Below are 8,631 nucleotides of genomic sequence, written 5' to 3'. Positions count from 1 at the left end.
AAATATTAAAAATTAAAAAAACATTGAAAAAAAAAGAGTAAAAAAAGAGGGATGATTGAGCCACCCCTTGGCCACCATGGGGGTGGTCGGCCACCCCCATTTTGGCCAAGGGAGCCACCTTCTTGACCGGCCTGGGGTGGCCGAACCGCCTCATGAGGTAACATATGGAGTGTCAATTGCAAATATTGAAACCGAGGAAGTGTCAATAGAAAAAGGCCTATCCACAGGGCATGTTTGATATTAATTTACCTTAGTTTTATGCAGATTAAATATGTGCATAGCTGAGCTTTTGCTCAGATCCTTTTTGCTTTTTTGTGCTAATTGTATTGTCATGAGTATCCTTTGTTATTCTTTGCATTTCCAGCATTGCATTTGCAGTTTGTATGAAACTTCCCCGTATAGCGCAAGGGTTTGTATCAATCTGATGATAGGATCTGCAGTTTATATAATTGTTAGTGTATTGTAACTGTTGTACCGTTGATGGAATTTAATGATCTTGTATCTTGATGAGACGCAATCCTCTTTCTATCATGCAGAAAAGTGGAACAAGTTGCAGAAGAGGCTGAATCCTTGAAACAAAGTTTGGATAGGTATTCTTTGAGGAATCAGAAGAGGATGATGGAAGCCAAAAGAGAGGGCAGAATTGCTTGGAAGATCTGTATGTAATTCTTTCTCTCTTGATGCAGTAAGCTAGCAGTGAAGATCCCTTTGGTTTGCCGACTGAATTATTTTTGCTTCAGTATCTTATGGGCATATTTTATATTGTAGAATGGGGAGTCTCATGTTTTAAGGATATTTGATGAGGAAGCACAAGCAATGCAGTCATGTCGCAATTCTGCCCAGATGTTGGAGGAAGCTAGTTCAACTGGAGAGGCCATCCTGTCGGCATTGTCAGGGTCAAGGGAACGTTTAAAGGCATCTGCAATTCAGCCCCTGCATACCCACAGCTGCTCGCCATTCTGCACTCGCACATATTCATTTGTGCATAGAGTTCATACAATGAGCTAACATTTGATAGAGGAGGATGGGAATGTGAAATTGCAATTAAGAAAGAAAATGTCCATATTAACTTTTTTATCATTGAATTCTGGTAAAAGCTTGTCAATAAACTCTCTATAGTTGTTATAGGCTAGTTTGGCGTATTAGGTTATTATAGATAAGAAAATAATTTTATGCTCAGTTATTTGTGGTCTGCACCTCTGCTGGTGATAGATCTGGTAGTTGCAGCTGCAGCAGCCTTGAGATTTGGTGGTGGCAGTGGTTGTGATTGATCTATTTATTTATAGATTTTTTCTGTTGTTAAAAGATTTAAATTCTTTATATAAAATACTTTCCTTGGTTCAGAAAGCACATCGAAAAGCACTGGATGTCCTTAATACAGTGGGGCTCTCGAATTCTGTATTGAAGCTGATTGAGAGGCGGCACCGTGTTGATAATTGGATAAAAATATGCAGGCATGATTTTGATACTGGTCATTATGTTCATTATTTGGAGATGGACGTGATGATGCAATGACACTCCTTCAGATGCTTCTTGTTTTGTTCTCTGGAAAGGAAGATACGAGTTCTATTTTTCTTAAAGCAGTTTCATACTGGAAAGGTAATGAGGTTGTACAAAGGCATCTTTGAGAATACAATTCTATAAAATTAATATACATACAGAAGCTGTTTACTATCTGAGACTTTCCTCCATGTCAATGGTTGAAATCTACAATGTAGACCAGCTTCATTTTCAGGACTATTTGTGGTGGTAAACGTTTGTATTTATCTTGAATTTCATTCAATAACATACATTGAAGAAAGAGAATAAGATAATAGTAGGGGGGTATGTTTGGTTTTTCGGAAATTCAAACCTTTTTGGGTTACTGATGATTTGAAGAATTAAAATCCTTAAAAGGGTGAAATTACTTGAAAGTTAATTTTATCATTGCTGTGGTGGGCTTAGAATATGAAACTTTAAGACACGATTTTGAATCAGAATAACCAGCAACCAAGCATGGGGGTTTAATAAAGAGAGAAGAAGCAACTAGGCTTTTGGTTTCTTCCTAATTCTAATCGAGTTAGCTCATCGTCCCACATAGATGCCTGCCACTTGCCCTTCTTTGATGACACTTGGCCATGCATTTTATTTGGAAAGACGTGAGCTTTCTCTTCTCTTTTCAAATTATTGGACAGAGACAGTTTTAGGAGTCTTTCAATAAGACTACGTAAGATGTTGGGACATCACTTATTGGGAGCAGTGCTCTAACTTGCAGAAAGTCTGGAAAATTGTTTTATTGTTGTATGTGGCAGGACGTTGCCAGCAAACTTGAGGGTGATCTAGATGCTTGGCTATGACATCATTCTCAGGATGGACCGGTTGTTGAAGTATGGCGCAACTATCGACTGTTGGAAGAAAGAAGTTGTATTCCGATCATATGGCTCTGAGGAGTTTAAGTTTTGCAGATCTCGTGAGCGAGCTACTTTACCACTTCTCTTAGCAATTCAAGCGAAGAGGTGTCAGAGATGGCACCCAAGCTTATTTGGCTTATGTGGTTGCTAAGCTGGAAGCTAAGTTGAAGTTGAAAGACATTCCAATATTACGTGATTATCCAAATGTTGTTGCTGAAGCCACAAGATTACCTCTCGATTGTGAGATTGAATTTACCGTTAAGTTAGTGCCAGAAACTCACCTTATTCACAAAGCACTGTATCGAATGGTTCCAACAGAATTAAAAGAATTAAATGAGCAACTTCAAGAGTTGCTAGATTGGGGTTTCGTACATCCGAGTGTATCACCATGGGGAGTACCGACGTTGTTTGTAAAAAAGAAAGATGGTTCTATGCGGTTGCGTATCAACTACTGTTTATTGAACCGAGTAACGATGAAGAACAAGAATCCTTTGCCAATGATCGATGTCCTATCCTTTAGTTTTCTTGAAAATTGATCTTTTATCGGGTTATTACCAATTGAAGGTGAAAGAAGAAGATGTACATAAGACAGTTATCCATACTCGGTATGGCCATCACGAGTTCTTGGTTATGCCGTTTGGCCTAACCAACGCACCATCCGTGTTTATGGACTTGATGAATTGAGTATTTCATAAATACCTAGATTGGTTCGTGGTAGTGTTCATTGATGACATCTTAGTCTACTCGACTAATCGTCGTGATCATGAGTATCACTTGAAGGAAATGTTTGGCGTGCGAAGAGAGAATAAGTTATTTGCCAAACTCAAGAAATGTGAGTTTTGGTTGGAGAAAGTGTCATTCTTGGGTCACGTGATCTCCAAGGATGGGATTTCAGTTGATCCAATGAAGATCAAAGCAGTGGTTGAATGGGAGCGTCCAACAAATGTCCAAGAGATTCGCAGTTTCTTGGGTTTAGCTGGATATTACTGAAGATTCGTGGAGGGGTTCTCCACCCTTCAAAACCTGTCACGACTTTAACAAATAAGAATGCTCGCTATGATTGGAGTGAAGAATGCGAGGTAAGCTTTTAAGAGCTTAAGCGAAGATTGGTAACTACACCAATTCTTGCTATTCCCTCGTAGAGAAAAGGCTTTTGTGGTGTATAGTGATGTGTCTCATTGGGGATTGAGATGTATGCTCATGCAATAGGGCATGCTGATAGCAAATGCCTCAAGATAGTTGAAGAATCATGAAAGAAACTACCCCACTCATGACTTGGAGTTGGCAGCGGTAGTTTTTGCCTTGAAAATATGGAGACATTTCCTTTATAGGACAAAGTGTGAGATGTACACTGACTATAAAAGTCTCGAGTATGTCTTTACTCAAAAGGATCTAAATATGAGGCAACAAAGGTGGTTGGAATTAATAAAGGATTATGATGGTTATATCCTTTACCATCCTGGGAAGGCAAATGTCGTCACAGATGCGCTAAGCAGGAAATCACTGAGTGAAGCATCAACTTCTATGCCATCTCTTGATTTGCTTGCTTAGTAGTTGGGAATGATTAAGTTGGATTCGAGGTCAATTGTGAGAGATGTAACCCTTGCAACGATAATTATTATTCCAATGCTAGCAGATCGGATTAAGGAAGCCCAAGAAAAGGATCCTGAGTTAAAGGAGCTTAAGGAGAAAGCTAGTCAAGGGGAGGATCCTAGTTTTAATTTGGCCTCGGATAGCATTTTGAGAATTGGGGATTGTAGGGTTTTAGCGCCAAATGATGCAAAGTTAAGAGAAGAGATCTTGTATGAAGCGCGAAGTGTTGCTGAATACGTGGCATGATGCCCTTCGTGCCAGCTTGTGACAGCCAAACATCAAAGGCCAACTTCAACCACTTGAAATCCCAATGTGGAAGTGGGATCAAGTAGCTATGGATTTTGATGTGGGATTGCCAAAGAACCCATCAGACAAGATACCATATGGGTGGTAGTTGATAGACTTACCAAGAGTGCGCATTTTCTTTTGATCAAGATCATTGACCCTATGGAGAAATTGGCAGAGTTGTACATTCGGGAGATAGTTAGGTTACATGGCGTTCTTGTCTCCATTGTTTCTGACTGAGATGGTCGGTTTACATCCAAGTTTTGGAATTGGTTACATGAAGCAATGGACAACAAGTTGAATTTCAGCACAGCATACCATCCGCAAACCAATGGCCAATTCGAGAGGATCATCCAAATCCTTGAGGACGTGTTGAGGTTGTGCATACTTGACTTCAAAGGTAATTGGATTCGATTTTTACCTTTAGTTGAGTTTGCCTATAACAATAGTTTTCAGGCAATTATTGGGATGACACCATATGAAACACTATATGGTTGCAAGTGTAGATCGTCAATGTATTAGGATGGAGTTTGTTGAAGACAACTGTTGGGACCAGAATTGGTACAAGACACACAAGACAAGGTAGCACTTATTTGAAAACAGATGCTAACTGCTCAAAGTCGACAGAAAAGCTATGCAGATAAGCATTGTCACAAGTTAGAGTTTGAGATTGGTGACCTTGTGTATCTCAAGGTGTTACAAATGAGAGGTGTAACACGCTTTGGCAAGAAAGGGAAGCTCAATCTTAGGTATGTTGGACCTTTTGGAGTGACAAAACTCGTGAGTCCGGTAGCTTACAATGTTGAGTTGCCGCCTAACTTGGTTGGAGTACATAATGTATTTCATGTCATTAACTATGAGCCTCTTGATATTCAACCAAACTTGACATATGAATAGCTTCTGGTGCAAACTTTGGATCGTAAGGAGTAGCGGTTGAGATTGAGGACCATTCCGTTTGTTGGGTTTTATGCCCTAAATCCCAATGTATTGTTGACAAATAAGTTTGTTATGAATAAATGTTGTTACTCACTAATAATTTTTTGAGCATAAGGCATATGATATTTTACATGCTTAATAATGACTATCTATATTTTGCATGTTAAAGGCCATTGGATTATATTGAATATAGTCTATGTATGACTAACGAAGTTATCAGACAAGGCCTTAGTCCATAATCTTTGCAGTTTTAAACTTTGTAAAGTTTGCAGTCGGTAATGGAATTGAGCATTTCATTTGCAAAAACTGTTACACATTGAATCTTTGTGATTTATCTTGATAAGGAGAAGTTGAAAGATTCGGGTTGGTGTGTAGGTGTTATGCACTGAACAGACAATGTGAGTTGTTTTTCCATTAAAATATTATCGATGAGAAAAACTCATACTTTCAAGACTTCTTATGATATTGATTCTAAATCTTGAGAGCATTGTGTGCTCAAATGTGAAGTGTAGATCACTTTGATGCATTTGCGGGTGAGACCAATATTATGGTCAACATTCTCAGTGCGTTGAATGATCGCTATTAACATTGTGAGAAAACTTTTCTCAAGAAGGAAACAAAGTCCTTTATTAAAAGGATAAGAAATTCCCATTGAGATAGATTTTATGAATTGTCTTATTCTCAGTATCTGGCCGGAGAATTTTGGTATGAGATATCAAAATATAATGCACATGTGATAAGACTTTTACGAGTACAAGAATAATGGATAAAATCAGTGACTCAAGGATAAAGAGGTAGAGAATTAAATGGCAGTATCTTGGCTTTAATTCTACTACGGAAGATTTCATGGAGGGATAAAATGTCAATATTAAGTAAGTTTAAAGGATTAATTGTTTTAATAAAAAATATAAACTAGAGTGCAATTATAATTGTTTAATGGAATCAATTGTAATTAAATAGTATCTTGATAAGTCAAAAATATTTTGGCTAGTTTTTATTTTTCCTTTAGGTCCCTCACTAAGCTGATTTAATTTAACCAGGCTAGGCTTTTTATTTGTTAGGCTACTTGTTTTTTATTTATTAAAAACATGGGTTAGAGAGAACCTATGCATGAGATGCAAGAGGGGAGATTAGGCCTTGGGATAAAACCCAAGCCCAAGAGGGACTGCTGTTGACGCATGAGCCTGGGAATTTTTCCTTGGTCCCATGTGTTGACTCCATGAAGTGGAAGGCTAGGGTTTTCTAAGACCTAGTTGTCCACCTCTAGTGCAGTTCTAGTTACTCTAAAGCCTAAGAAGATCGTGAACTCAGATGTAAGTGTATGTCACTTTTATGTCTATGAGTGAGATCTTTCCATAGTCAACATCTCTATACATTGGGTGATTGCATGTAGCATTGTGGGAACACCCTCTTCAAGAAGAAATCTAAATCCTTTGTCAGGAACAAAGTGATAATGAATATCCCCCTTGATGTAAATTTAATGAGAATGATTATTCTAAAACCTAGGCCTAAGTGTTTCAGTGAAATTTACTGAAACTTATATGTACAAGGCGAGAGGAAATCTCACAGGGTACAAAAGGATAATCATATAACTAAACTAGGTTATCAAGGAAAAGAGGTAGTGAACAAAGTACAGTATATGGAATTTGGTTTGACTACAGAATGATTTCATGAATGGGTAATATGTAATAAATAAGTTCGTCACATGAATTAATTGATTAATCAAAAATACATATTGGAGTGCAGTCACATTTGTTTAGTTGAATCAATTGTGATTAAAAGTGTCGTGTGACAAGTGCCACAGGCCTATTGAAGCCAATTGTATTTTTCCTTTTAGGTCAATTTTTGAGTTGATGTAAATTGACTATTTGGTTTTGGGCCATAGTTATGTATTTCCTTATTTGGATTGTTTTATTTTATAAATTTTAGGCAAATGAATTTAATTCCTATGTGACTTGTTATTTGGAGTTGATATGGCTCGAGAATTTAATTCTTAAAGGCTTAGGCAGTTATAAGATTTAATCATACATGCTTAAGCAGAGTTAAGAGAGGCTTTAGCCAATAGGATAAAACCCAAGCCCAAGCCTTGGGCTTTTCGGAAATGAGCTAGGGTTAAACCTAGCCCTAGGTGGCACATGGGGAGAGAATTGGTTGGCGGTCACAAGGGGAGTATACTCCAAAAAAATAGGTGTTTTGAGCCGTTTTTTTGGAGCAATTTTAAGGCCTTAAAATGGCTCAAAACAGTTTGAGACAATTTGTTTGAGCTTTTTTCAAAATGGCTTCACATATCAAGTATTAAAGTCTCAGTTTGAGGCGTTTTAGTAAAAATAGCTCAAATAGGTTGGAGTCGTTTTGGAAAAAGCGGCTTAGACCGGTTTGAGTCGCTTTGATATAACTGGTTCAAACCTGTTAGAGTCGTTTTGGACTAAAACGGCTCTAACTAATTGGAGCCGTTTTAAGGACCCTAAAAAGGCTCTAATTTTTTATTTTTTAAAAAACCATTATTTTTTTTAGAGTAGATTTAAGGTCCTTAAAACGACTCTAAATAATAATAATAAAAAAAGTAATTAGAAATCCTAAAACGACTCCAAATAAAAAGTAATTAAAAAAAAATGCCAGATATAGCAAGATTACCAAAAGACGAACTAAACGCCATCGATCTAAAATGCCAACAAAAATGATCCTAAAAGGCTATAAGAATTTGCAATTCATGCTTCAAATTAATCTCTATATTTTGAATGTTAAAAAGGGTATTCACGCATATAGAGAATCAACGAGAAGCTCACATGAAAATGATCAATTCATTCTCTTAAAATAACAAAACCGAGCTAAAAGAATTAGCTTTCTATTGAATAAAAGAAGGGTTTAATATCAAAATTCTACCTTGAAAATCCAGAAACTGTTAATGGCTTCCTTGAAGTTCGGAGCAGATTTTCCTTCCCCGTCGACATCTGGAGCGGATTTCTGATCCCTAGCGACGAAAAACAATAACCGACATAGAGATTCAACCCAAAAAAACAATAACAACCAAAAACAATTTCCGTTCCCCTTCCTCCTCCATGAAATTCAACCCAAAATTAAAATTCGGCTAACACAGAATTCCAAGAGAGTTCAAAAGGGGAGAAAAAGTGGAAGATCATACCCGATCTTCCATGGGTCACCGGTGGGTGACCCAGAAAAAATCCGGCCAGGAGCGGAGCTCGACGCCTTCATCTCTGTCACCGACGACGAAAACGAGCTTCTCTGAGTGGTGGCTGCTGAGTCGTGCGGTCGGTGGGTGAGTTGCCATCTTTTGAAACACAAAAAGAAAAAAGAAAAAAAAGAGTGAGACACAGAGAGACGAGGAAGAAGAAGAGAGAGTTGAAAGAGAGTTTTTTTTTTTTTGATTCAATATTGAGAGAGAGAGAGAGAGAGAGAGAGAGAGAGA

Source organism: Alnus glutinosa, chromosome 7 (genome assembly GCF_958979055.1).
Source record: "Alnus glutinosa chromosome 7, dhAlnGlut1.1, whole genome shotgun sequence".
Taxonomy (NCBI): Eukaryota; Viridiplantae; Streptophyta; class Magnoliopsida; order Fagales; family Betulaceae; genus Alnus; species Alnus glutinosa.
This window is presented reverse-complemented; position numbering follows the sequence as displayed.